At 44.9% G+C, this 13,083-nt stretch overlaps 1 pseudogene; it reads right to left on the reverse strand.

The window, feature by feature from the left end:
• LOC125554909 overlaps positions 1-12,361 on the reverse strand; it is a 29,663-nt pseudogene extending 17,302 nt beyond the window's left edge.
• Between the last annotated feature and the right edge of the window lie 722 nt (positions 12,362-13,083).

Here is a 13,083-nt window from a genome sequence, read left to right on the forward strand (position 1 = left end):
TATTCGGAAGGCTCTTGCTAAACTTTGTACCAAAAAGCGAATTATTCTATCGAGAACTCCATTCCAAAACAACTTTGAAGAGCTTCGTACCATTACGCGCCTGTCATTTCCAGCTAATGATGAAGTCATGGTTTTATTGAATTCTTTGACACTAGACAACGTGACATATAGAAGGGTATAGATGAGATCAGGAAAAATATGGACCATTTTCTACACATCCAGAATGGCACCATTTGTTAAATCCCTTGTCGGTCTGGACGTCGGACAATCATGAGGGAGGCGGTCCGGCCCAAACCCTAGAAGTGCTGCCGAGGCCACCCAAATTTACCAAGTTAAAAAAGAGCGTTGTCGTCGAGGCCACCCAAACCCTAGAAGCGTTGCTGAGGCCACCCCAAACCATATAAGCGTCGAGGCCACTAATATGATTCCTTGTTGTGATTAGCTAGCTAGGTCTACGTTTGCCACTAATATATCCATCTGTCATGTTTGTATATTAATTGCCATGTTGTAATATTTGCAAAAACTATGGAGCACCGAGACTTGGAAGCAAAACAGGTGTTGGGGGTAATAATCCTTGCCAGAGGTGATGTCTTGTCGTATTTCAACGACACCGATGTTCTAGAAGGAGAGGGTGAAGCAAGCTACGGTGATCGAAGAATGGAGGAGGAAGGACATGATTATGATGGCTCTGGTGACCGAATGCCGGTGGAAGAAGGAGACCGTGATGATGACTCCGGTGACCGAATGGAGTCCCGCCAGGTATATATATTAATTAAGCTTGTGCTGACTAGCTAATTGATGCATTAATTGTTTTGGTATGTACACATATTAACTCTCTTATTTCTTCTTTTCTAGCCCTCCGGATCGAGCAAAACTTCGGTAACGAGACGAGGCCTGAAGAAAAAGTTGTGCCAGGATGAAAGGATCACGATCACAACAATTGCGCGCGATGGCCAACCGATTGAACCCATCCGGACCAAGGAAGCATTTTCTGCTCAGTGCGAGGTTCTTGTTAAGTACATGATCCCGATCAGCATCCACCAATGATATAAGCCTAAGAACAAAGACCCTTAGGTGTATTATGTCAATGATAGGCAGAAAGATGATCTTTGGACCGCGCTGAAGGCAAATTTCACCCTACCGCCAGAGGAGGATCCGGAGAAGCCAGCTATAGAGCCATTGTTCAAGGCGCATGCTCTCAAGAAGATGGCAGATCTATTAAGGAGGTGGAAAACTAAGTTGAAAACAACGTTTGTCGACAAAGACAAGACTCCAGAATTCACTGGCCGATTTGAGAAGATAAGAGATCACTTGGACGCATTTGTGGCCCACAAGACATCGGAGAAGAGTAGAAGATGTCAGCGACAAGCAAGAAAAATGTTGCAAAGAAGAAGCATCACCATTGCACGGGGTCAGGTGGCTACCTCAAAGCCCGGCCATTGTGGGACAAGGCTGAGAATGACCTGCTTGATAAAGGGGTCGAACCAGAGACATTGAACAGGCCAGACCATTCAAGGACTTGGTTCTTTGGGGTTGGGGGAACCTTTGACCCTGAAATAGGGAAGTGACGTTGGACGAACTAGCAACTGCAAATACCCGTCACAAAGCTTCGGAGTATATCAGAGCAGCACAGCAAGGGACGTTCGTTCCCGAGAGAGAGAACGACGAGCTCACAATGGCCCTCGGGAATTCTGAGGACCCTGGATAGACACACGAGGCATTCCAGGCTCCGTTTCATGGAAGGCTGGGTTTCCTGAGGCAGGCGGTTACAAAACCCGGGAGAGGAGAAGGAAAGTGGAGCAGACCGAACTACAGAAGCTGCATGCAAGGGTACAAGCGCTAGAGGACAAGGATAGCCAGCGACATGTCGGAGCTACCCCAGAAGCTACCCCCGCCATCTCAGCAGAGAAGCATCATGGCTTTCACTGAGCTCCTTCAGCAGCCTGACTTGCTCCTGCTAGCTACCCCGTCGATGCTATCACGGAGGCTCAACATTGCCACCTTATGACGCAATGGCATAACTTCAAAGTCAAGGCGGTTGTTAGCTCTGTTGCACCTCCTGAACCCGGGGCAACTTTTCACTACTGTCTGATTCCATAAGAATATGCTGCTGTGATGGTGGACGAAATAATGGAGGGATTTTAGGACCTCGAGCTTGACCACCCTACCGGTGAAGGGGAGACTCGGCTGGGTCTTGCTCCGAAGACTCCATGTCTATGGCGGAAGGAGATCATCAACCTTCTGACCTGGACGCCTCTGCCTCCTCCTTTAGCGAGTCAGGGCACTCCGCCTCCTCCTCCGGCGAGTGATCAGAGCTCTCCGCCTCCTTCTCCGGCGCGTGGCGGCACTCCGCCTCCTTCTCCCCCTACGCTGGCGCGTCCGAGCAGCCCGCTTCCTCCTAGGCCTCGTAGCACTCCACCTCCTTCTCCGCCTCGTAAGCAACAAAGTAAGACAGCCGCCGCCACTTCGGCCGCTCTGGCATCTAACAGTACAGCCAGAGGCGGGAGGCAATACAAATTCAGTCCATCTCGCAAGCCTCTTGAGAAGTTACCATACGAGAGGACCGTGGAGGAAAATGCGGAGATCGTTCAAGCCTATGTGCAGGACTTATTTGAAATGCAAAGAGCTAAGGAACATCCACCTCCAGAGGAGAAGATAGATTTGGTGAAATTGAAGCGCACTTTGGATGCCCTGAAGTGACCACCACCGCCTCCGCCGGATGACAACCATGTCCTCGCTCTTAAAAAAGTAGGAAAGAAGCGCGCTAGTCGGGAACTACTTCAAGTGAGGAAAAAAATTCCCCAGCTCGGCGAACAGGCGAACCAATCGTGCCCCCCGCTGAAGGTGTCTAGCGATATCGCCGCAAATCTACAGCGGATGCTGCCCGGTATCAATCTGGTGATTACCTGCCCGACGATGCACATTTTGATACAATGGAGGTGGATGAACACAAATACTGGTACGGGAAGCCTCTCGTCAAACCTGGAGCTCCTCCGCTAACAACGATGATGCGAAGATTCCATAAGTGGTACATGGATACATGCAAGTCTGGGAAGGATATTTTGACGATGAGAGTTAAAGAGGAGCACAACCTCGTTGGAATTGATCTGTTGTCTGTTCCATATGAGGAGTTCTTCCAGTTTTTCAATCAGAATGCCCTCGATAAAATAATAATCACTTGGTACTGTCTGTAAGTACTACTTCTGTAATTAAGTCTCTACATATAGCTCAGCTCTTTCATTGCATGTATATATAATTATCCTCACTATATTATGCAGATTGAAGATCGTCGAATGCAAGAAAAGACAAGTCCATGATATTGGGTTCGTTAACACAAATATCATAGATGAATGGACGGTTAAACATGATGCCAAAGAAGCCGAGGCCAAGTTTGCTAAAATCGTTGCTTCAAAATCAAAACAAAGATAAAATACTCTTTCCTTACAACTTCAAGTGAGTGTTACTGTCTTGTACATATTCGGTTTCCCTTATTACTCGAGGTTATAGTAATGTAATTAATGAGTTATACATGCGGGCGCAGCTTCCACTTTATTCTCCTAGAGATTAAGCTTGAGCAGGGACTATTAACCGTCTTAGACTCAAGATGAAAAGATCCCAACGAGTATGCAGCCATGACTGATATGCTCGAGAAGTAAGTTCAATCGATCATTATCGCAGCATATCGGCAACTTTGTTCATTTCCTGATATCAAGTAATAATTATTTCTTTTGTCTCGCAGGGTTTGGAAAGTGTTCACTGCAGAAGCTCCGGGACTGCCAGGGAAGCTATGGTTTACACACCCGAAAGTAAGTACTACTAGCTAGTTCCGCACATCTCCCATTGATTCTAGCTAGTTTCATCAATACCATTTATAATGCTTGATTATCAGTTTGATTGACCTCTATTTCTCGTAAAGTGGTTGTGGCAGGAAGGCGGGAATAATTTTTGTGGATACTACATTTGTGAGTACATCTACAATGAGACGACCTCTAAGCGGGGCTACCGTAAAGAAGATTATGAAGTGCGTAAGTAATAATATTCACAATTTTATTTTATTATCATCATTTGTGTTGAGTTTCATTTATATATATGTATTGACCCCCTTCTTCAAATTAGCTTTGGCAGCTGCGGGATGAACTCCTACCACAAGATCACATAAAATCAATTCAAGAGGAATTGGCAGGATTCTTTCTTGACCACGTCATAGATAAAGATGAAGAATACCATGTGGAACTTGACATCAGATGCTAGGGATTTTAAGAGATTTTATATTGTATATATGTAGCTAGTAGCGTCGGATAGATGTACGAAAACTTGTTGTTTGACCAATCTCTCGGAGAAAGAGAGGTCAATCACTTCTCTTTGTATATGTTCATGACGATCTTGTGTACTTAATGGTTTCCTTCATTTTCTTACTAGATAGCGTGTCGAGTCCTCTCTATACGTATAGTATGTAGCGTCGACCAAGCACGGAGATAAGACAGGACACTTCTCTCTATTAACTAGCAACTACAATATATGAAACCCCTAAATTAACCCTACAAAACCCCCAAAACCCCCAACCCCCCCCCCTTTCAAAAAAACCCTAGCCCCTGAACTGCTGATGTGTGGATGCCTTTTGGTCTCGGTTGGTGCTACCAACCGGGACAAAAGGCCTCCCTGCTTGGGCAAGCCATAGCGGCCACGTGGAGCCCCATTTGTCCCGGTTCGTATAAGAACCGGGACTAAAGGTATTGGGCTTTAGTACCGAACCGAGACAAATGGGCCTTTTTCTACTAGTTCAAGCTACTCCTACTTTTGCCATGAGTTGTTTCCATTTCACCAAGAAATTGTGCCAGAATCTGAAATATATTTCTTCAAACTTTTGGTGGGGAGCAGGTCAGGGAAGCGTAAGGTACATTGGATTGCATGGGAGAAGATGTGTAGAAGAAAACAAGTGGGAGGGATGGGCTTTAGGGATAATGAAGCTCTCAATAAAGCCCTACTTGCAAAACAAGTATGGAGGATTCTCACCATTCCCAACTCGTTGTATGCTCGAGTTTTAAAGGCCAAACATTTTCCTTGATATGATTTCATGGAAGCGTCATTTCCTAAGAGTGCTTCTGCAACATGGAAGGGTATCATTCATGGATGTCATCTTCTAAAGGAAGGTCTAATGTGGCGAGTAGGAGATGGGTCTAAGATCAAGGTGTGGACAGAAAATTGGATTCCTAGGGAAGGAACGATGAACTTGTGGGAGTTAGAGATGCGCAGAATATGAATCATGTTAATGATCTTCTAGATTATACAGGGAAAAATTGGGACATGACCACACTTCAGCAAAGTATTCCATGAGATCGATGTGGCGGATATTTGTCAAATAGAGTTGGAGGACCAGGAAGGGAGGATTTTCTCGCATGGAACTTCAAGAAAAATGGTCAGTTCTCTGTTCGCACGGCCTACCACTTTGAGATGAAGCTCAAGGAATTACGAACAGGAGTCCCGAAAGCCTCGTCGTCATCGGCCATGCATGCCGTCTGGAATGAATTATGGAGTACAAAGGTGTTAGGGAAAGCTAAGGTCCATGTTTGGCGGCTGTTAAAAAATGGTCTGTCTATCGGTGCTGAGTTACATAGGAGACGAATTAAACTAGGAATTTTCTGCTTGGCGTGTGGGCGAGAAGAAACAGTTCTTCATCGCTTTTGGAGATGTCCGTATGCTAAGCACTACTGGGAGTTACTGCATGAAGGAGGGGTATCAATTCGATATTCTGTCCACCTATGTTCGTGGAGAAGCAACAACAACTTTCTTGCTGGTTGTTAAATTGGTTGTGCAAAAACAAAGAATCCGAGTGTGCGGTGATGATAATGAGCCTATGTCACATGTGGCTGGTCCGTAATGCAGCAAGAGAAAGTAGAAATTTTGACAATTTTTATGAATTGACAATCCTGGATGAGTGGCTTGAAGTTAAAGCATCAAAGGGGACTGCCCCGGCAGTGCAGAAGGATGTACGATGGGAGCCACCAGAAGAGAGTTGGATTAAAATAAATGTAGATGGATCTCTGAATAACAATGGGTCGGGAGGTGGGGCTTGAGTGGTTTTGCGAGACTATAGAAACACATTCAGGGCTGTTGCAACGTTTGTTTTGCTGAGCATGTGGAGTTACTTGCTTGCCGAAGGGGAGTACAAATGGCGTCTGAACTTGGCCTCACAAGAGCAGTGATTGAAGCTGACATCCAACGAGTTGCTCGTGCTCTCTGTTCTGAACAGCTTGATCCGTCCATGTTTGGATCTCCCATCCAGGAGAACAAGGATTTTTTATGGCTGACGTTGGTGATTTTCGAGTGACATGGACACGACGAGATGCCAACAAAGCTGCTCATATTTTAGCTAGGGAGGGCTGCCTTTTTAGTTTACTAGCAAAAAGGCTCGTGCGTTGCAATGCTTGGACTGCTACAGATAGGAAAATTAGGCAGCCAAATCCAACCAAAGCATTTTGCCGTGTGGTATGAGAAAATGTTTAAGAATGGGCTATGGCGCCACTCACAACGTGAACAACGAACCCATGGACAACCACAAATTGGAACAGTCAGTGCCAACCAAAGCATTTTGTCGTGTAGTGCGTCTGGTTGGTCGTCCTACCTCTTACAGAATAAGCAAAGAGATAGTCGTCAACGCAAAGCAATGCAAAAGAAACAGGAAACTCAGGCCGCATCATTCATAAGCCCCATAGAGCACGTAGTTATTTCACCTGTACGAAATGATTTCTCAAAGATATATACTACTTATCTAGTCATTTTCATTTGCCTTGCCATTGGTCACTTCATTGTTTTTTCTTGCATTTAACTAAGTCGTGTACTTGTACTGGGTAGGTTTTGCCGCGAAAGTTACTTTTTTAGCAATCATGTGCTACAAATTTATGCAACAATGTGAATATCCAATGGTTATCTGTTGTGTGCTAGGGTTAGGGGGTATTTATTGATTGGTGACACCTTTTTGACAAATAATACATGGACCAAGAAGTGAGAACCACAATGACATTTTTGTTAGAGGCAGTTGTATTGTTGTAGGGACTCATATTGGCCTTCAGCCCATGGAATGAGGGAATGGATCAAGTTACTATATTTAACAATTTCTACTTTGAAATAATGCGCCGGGTGTAGTGCTTAAACCTTTTAAGTAATAATTAAACCACCCTTTATAAAACAAATTCTACTTTGATATACCGTCTGATTAAAGTCAAGAGCAGTGTCCAAGTAAAAGCTAATTGTGTACATAATATGTTGGACAGCAACTCATCAAGCAATGTTGTTGTTAATGAAAGAGCAGCACCTTCCAGTTTCTTCACTTAAAGTTCCTTGACGTCCGTTATTGGAATGCTAATCCGAGTTCAACTTCCGCCAAGGAGGTCCGCTTTGTTGAGGCTGGAAAACACCCAAGAACCTGCTCTTTAAGAAAACACAACAGATAAATCTTGTGTGAAATAATATTAGACCAATGTCGGCTTTTTCGATTGGTTTTGTGAGCATGATTTTTGCAGACATGAAGAAGCTCACACATTTATGGCATCCTGCTTCTCAGGATTTGTGTAGCCATTATTGTAGTAACGATGAAGAGTTCGAAGGAACTCCTTGGATTGGGTTGCTGCCTTCCACTGCCCTCTTTGCTCATAGAAGATCTGTGGCATGTTTAGGCAACTCTAACCGATCCCCAATAACCTATTAGAGGAGTAAAAATCCGGTTTTACTCCTCTAACCGGGACCAAGCCGATCCGCAATACTCCATGGTGGAGGATAAATTATCATGAGCCGCCTTCGCCGCCCCTATTTTTACTCCACCGCTAGGTGTACGAGTAAAAATACACCATTTCTCCTCATCCCCGCCTCCTCTGCCTCTCCTCCTCCCTGATCCCCACCGTCGGCGACTCTCCCAGCTATTCCTCGACGCCCCATCCTCCGAATGTCCGGATCCCATTGCCGCCACGTTTCGCTCCCGATCTGCAGCGCGGATCTGTGCCACCATACCAGTGTTTCGTCTTCAAGTGGCACGTCCTCAAGCTCCCACCTCCCAGAAGATGCGGCCTCCGCCCGCCGTATTGCTGACTTCCCCGACCTCACTCCATCATGGCAACCATAGAGGAAATGCCTTGGGGTTATCCAGCGAGCGTGCGGGACGTGGGTGGTGAGATCACTGACCGGGAGACCCATAAGAGTAAGTCGATCGGGTCATTCCACATGGCGGAGCTCACCGCCATGGAATATGAACGATGGCAGGTGCGGTTCCCCGACGTGAAGGCTCGGCTCAAATTCCCATGGGGGACATCGCCCGCCTACCTAGTCCCGCCGCAGCCGGGGGTGGTGGATGCGGCGACGTCTCAGGAGGACTCGGGGGCGTGGGAGCGCATCACGGTGGAGGCTGCCGCCGAGGAGTACATAGCGGACCACCACCGCCAGTACCCCGAGCTTGTCTAGGTGGAGCGGGCGGTCAATGGTGAGGTCAACGTCATCTCCGATGACGAGGAGCAAGGCGGCGATGGCGGCGGCAAGGAGGAGAAGGAGTTCGACGTTGAGGAGTGGCGGTGCATTTTCCCCGGCTCCGCGACGAAGGCACCGGCCCGAACCCAATGGGTGGTGGAATGTCGAGACAAGATTGGCTCGACCACTACCATGGCGATGATGATGAATAGTAGTTTAGTTTATGGTTTAAGTTTAAATTTATGCTTAAATTTTGATTGTCAAGACAATGTGTTCGGCTAGGTTGAAGATATGCAAATTTCGGTTGAGACTAAGTTGAACTCTGCAAATTTGATTTTTACTCCGTCAAATCAAGGAGTTCGGCTAGGTCCGAGCAAAGCTTAGTGGAGTAGAATGGTTAGAGTTTCCCTTAGAATGGAAGAGTTACACTGAGCATTGAAAATACCAAGTTGGATTTGTGTTGACTACTGAATTGACTGCCTACCAACAAATCATTCTGGAATAAAGATATTCAAGATTACAACAGCAAACACTTAAAATAAAAATCAACTATCAGCCTTTTGTCAAAAACTATAATCAATAAGAAATGCCTGCTATTTTGGTCACAAAAATTTCAGATACAAACACTCAAGCTTTACATTTTGAGAAAATACACTCAAGGTGCTTGGGTGGCAGATGTGTTCGCCCTGTTAACAACCTCTACTGCTAAACTTGTTTCCAAAGAGCAAAGCTGCATGTGCCAATTGATTTAGGAAGTTAATTTTATCATAGGAAGACCTGTTAGAGCAAATGTTTGATATTTGGTATCACCTATCCTGGTACGCCTGAACTTTACTAAATTGACAAGTATGACAGACCTGACCCTTGATAGTAGCTAGCACAACCTTAATGTTTGTTTGGCTTAAATGTGTGGCTAAATAGCCGAACACAATAGCAGGGGGGAAAGTAGTTGTACATATCAAATGATAGAAAAGGGAAGAGCGATGCGACAATTAGAAGTTTAGAACTACTCGGGGAAATTAGAACTACTCTAGAGGTTGTAAAGAATACATTAAAATAGTAGTACACAACTGCACACCTTCCAGGGTATGGATACAAAGTTTTAGTTCCAAAAAGCGCCATTTCAAGATTTGTGTTATGCAGATTATATTACTCAGGAGTCACAGATATAACAAGATGCTAACCTTGCTGTGAGCAGCAGAACCTACATAGTGGATGGTTAATGCATCACCCATCATTTAATAGAAATCCATCAGATCAACGGCCGAAGGAGCATGCTCTTCATATTTAGGTTCTTCAGTGACCTTCAACACTTGAAGTTCACGCCCTAAAGCAGCTATTCCATATGTAAACTGCGCGACATTTATTCTGTCTAAGCAGAGTATGCAGTTTGTCCCGAGGACACCCGTCTGTAGTAAAAGAGGTACCATTGTAGCTGCATAGAAATCATCATTTCTTTTGATGTCACATGACTTGGTAACACCCCATTGTCCACTGTAAAACATGTAAAAGATTACCATTAGTACTGCCAGTAGCAAGTCCATTACTTGCACATTAGGCTATTTGTTTCCTTTGGGGTTAGTAGTTTCCATTCATCTGCACTAGACTACATATTTGTTTTAGATATGCATTTCAAAATCAAGTCTTCTACAGTGATAAGCAAGTCCCTGCCAATCATCTCTTATCTGGCCAGCTGTAATACATCTTTTCCTCTCCAAATCATGCTCTCCTTTCACGTTGCCATGTTCTCCTCTCATACGAATGTTTAACCCTGTTGTGAACTAACACTGACCACATATATTATTAAAGACTATTTTAAAACAAATAACATTGGATTTTTTTCTGTGTCAAATCTATACAACAATTTAGATATATGGCCAAACATTAAGAAAATATTGTATTTTATTTGCTGGAGGGGCTCATTTCATGGATTTTTTAAGTCGAACTTATCGATTCTTAAGCAATTGCCTCTTCCTAAATAGGTATACAAATTACTTTGAAGCGTCCAAAGGTTTTGATGATGTAGTTATCTCACAATGGATGAGGTCCGTTAGTTCCATCCAACACATCTGATGCTACCTTGTTTAACAGTTCAAGCAGATTGGTGCCTTCCCTGCAGATGTCATGTAGATTAATATATTATAAGTACTATGTACTTCACGCATAACTAACAGGTTCTTACAGGGGCAAGCTCAGATAGAATATCCTCTTGTAGTCCACAACTAATTTTACTGTAGATAGCAAGGATTATCAGAGAAGTCTTGAGATCTGGAAATACATAACAAACTAACGGTACAGAACTTACACGTGATTTCTGGCCTAATATAAAGCCTTGAAGTTTCCTGAAGTCTTGATCCTCTAAATTCTTCTTCTAATTCTTGCTTTGCTTTATTCCTCACAGGGGATCCTCTTTATGTAGACCTAACAAACTGATCTGAGTAACAAATTGTGGATCTTATCCGTAGTTGGCTTAAGGCCCAAGCTAAGAGATATATTCCTAATTTACATGATAAACTTCCTAGCTGAGAGATCAAGGTGATGTTCTCCTAATTTGTTGCTCGGTGGATCATGTACTAGACATACATAACATTATCAGTGTTACGAAGGCAACTTGATTGTGTATTCCATGTACATACATAGCGATGATGATAATTGTTGCTATTATGTTCTCATAAGCAATGCTCACTGAAGACTGAACTGTATCAGATTGCTGTCCGCAAGTTAACATTACCTCCTTTGCTTGTTCTTTAGATCTGAAAGAGAAAAATCCTAAACAAAAGCAAGAGGAGGAGAGGAAGGGTCAACACAAAGAAAAGAAGTGAAGAAGGTAATGCAACAGTTGCGTATATTACTGCCTGCGCTTACTATCAGTTTTCGTTCAACAAGAGACTTGCTGTCAACTGTACAATGTGGTGTGAAAATCAGTAGAATTCATAATGACTGGATATAAAATGGTTTCAGAAAGCACAGGCTGGCCGGAGTGAACCTGAGAACATTGACCCTGATGTTGCTGCCATATGATCGGTTTCGGAGGGTGTTGCATGTAGAACTGAATGCTACTTTAGGTGAACTGTCTTTCTGTCTGAACTTTATCTTTCTGTCCTTCGTCCGCGTGTATCGGATCTTGCCTGGATCTCAAGATAGAGCCAGAGGAAACTCTATGATGCATGCTGCAGCATGAGGTTTTTGAAGCAAAATGACTGTAAGCTTAATGATGGAATGTAAACTGAATGGTTACCTTGTTGTAAGTTGGCGATCATCTGTGAAACATTTCATCTTTGAGTAATTTGGATAACTATCGCCCACATGTTGCATCAGCTTCTATGAAAAAATTGGCGGTTGCTCGTTTATTCTACTATTGTTGTTTGAAAGTAACTAAATAGCATATGCATTACAGTTAATTCTGAGATATTTTGTCTTGTGGGTCTCTGGTAATTTCTCGAAAAGCAATGCTTGCTGAGTCCTGTAAGCCAAAACAAAGCGGCTCGTTCTGCTCGCCACTGACTTTCGCCGCATTGAGCAGCGGTCGTCCTCCATCCTCTCCTAGTTGGCCCGGCTCAAGGACTGCGCCAACGACCACATGGAGGACCTTGGCGAACATGTCGGCGATCGCCACCAGGTCCTCAACATGATTCACGGTCTCAATCCATGTTTTCGCTATGTTGTTCCCATACTCACCATGTAGTCGCCCTTCCCCACCTTCCTGTGATGTCGTGCATTCCTCCTCCTCGAGGAGAGCCGCCAAGCCGAGGAAACTCCCCACGACATCGCCCTGCACGCCGTGCGCGCACCGGGCCAATAGCTCGTGTGCGACACATTTGAGGTGAATTGGCAAGAGTGCGATGTTGTTCGAGCGAATGGCTGTGGTGCGACAATTTTGAGCAGGTAAATAGCCCACGCACGACATGGCTATTAAACTCAACTGATGCCCTCGTTAGCTGTTGGGGGCTGGACCCACCACTTATCCATGTAAGCATGGGACCCACCACTTGTCTATTCGCGGGACCCACCTCCTCGCAGCTAGAAGAGACGAGCGCTCGTGCCCGTCCGCCCGCCGCCGCCCATTCATGCCCTTTCCCCAATCTTTCTCTTCTCCGATGACTTAGCGCAAATGTCTACCTCCTCCGCCACACACTCAAAATGGCGACAGTATGGACCAGTGCTGCTCACAAGGTGCCCTGACTGCCCACGCCCAGACCCTCTTAAACGGTTTGTCACTAAGAGGGATGACAATGGCAATGTTGGGGGGGAATTTGTGAAATGCTTGAGCAAACCAATGGTAGGAAGGGATGGCAAGGTTAGTTCTTAGTTCTTAGCTCGTTCTTTCGCTGTCTTTTGCTCTAATTTCTCCATATTTTGTTTTTTCTCCTCGAATTTGGGATTTAGAGTTCATGTTGTTCTTTTCAGATCTTGAAGAAATGTTACCATTTCGAGTGGATTGATGAATATGTTGATAGGATTCAGTTTGAGGGCTATGTTGATTCGAGTGTGGCCACAACCTTGGAGCTCAATTTGGGCAGGGTGCCGCCGATTACTGTGGAGAATACGGGGAGCTCGGGCGGAGGGGCGGGCAGAGTCGTGCCGATGGCGATGTATGAGCGCAATGCTGAACTGCATGCAGAGTCTGAA

Source organism: Triticum urartu, chromosome 4 (assembly GCF_003073215.2).
Source record: "Triticum urartu cultivar G1812 chromosome 4, Tu2.1, whole genome shotgun sequence".
NCBI lineage: Eukaryota > Viridiplantae > Streptophyta > Magnoliopsida > Poales > Poaceae > Triticum > Triticum urartu.